Below are 908 nucleotides of genomic sequence, written 5' to 3'. Positions count from 1 at the left end.
TACGTTGGGAATGGCACGGGATCGTCCTAAAGACCTGACAATACCACAAATGCAGTTGGGTTTGAATTAGTTACGGTAACACGTGGGATTTCCTGGAGCCTGAACACATTTCTTTGTTTTGCGAGAAGTGGGACTGGCGGCGTGAGCCGGGTTCGAAGAGCGAGGGTTTGGTGTTTCAAAACCGTGGAAGGCAAAACACTCGGCATTTTGCCTTTATTTTAAATTAGCTTATGGTCCTGAAAGTGATGGCACCCAGTATCTGGGGGAAACTGGAGTTCCTGGGAGATGCAGGGGCTCCTCTGACCCCACCGAGGCATCTTTTGGAGGAGGCAATGGAGGAAAGAGGGAGGGAGAGTTGGAGATAAAATTTTTCCCGTAGTTCATAGGAGAGGGATCTCCATCTTCCCATCCTTAGCAGAGCTTTATCACTTCCCTTATCATAGAGCTCATTTATCAGGGGCTAATGGAAATTAAGGCAAAATCTGCACGTTTCTGCACGCTGCTATGAAGTAGAGATGGTCACTCAAATGCTGCAAACCTCGTTGCAGAGAGTTTTTAAACTAATAAGCAAAATAATCACCCTTCTCCCAGTGTTTCATCCAGTTTCCAGCTGAAATAATTCCCGGTTTCCCTTCGCCTTCCCTTTCACCCACCCGTTGCTTCGTGTTCCTGCTCATTGTTTCTGGGTGCCATCAACAGACCAAAGCATTTTCCTTAATAATAAATAGTCTTTGGTAATGCCGCGCTTTTTTCCATGAACCAGCCCAGTGTCCAGCCACCCCGCGAGCACCGTCCATGTCATTGTCCCTCCCTTGGTGGGGACAGACCACTGCCAACCTCAGCACCTCATTTCAGGGGTGGCTTCAAGTGCTGCAAAAAGGGGGTTCAGCAAACCTCCATATGAAGAG

This window comes from Antrostomus carolinensis, unplaced genomic scaffold (genome assembly GCF_000700745.2).
Source record: "Antrostomus carolinensis isolate BGI_N321 unplaced genomic scaffold, ASM70074v2 scaffold13133, whole genome shotgun sequence".
NCBI lineage: Eukaryota > Metazoa > Chordata > Aves > Caprimulgiformes > Caprimulgidae > Antrostomus > Antrostomus carolinensis.
This window is presented reverse-complemented; position numbering follows the sequence as displayed.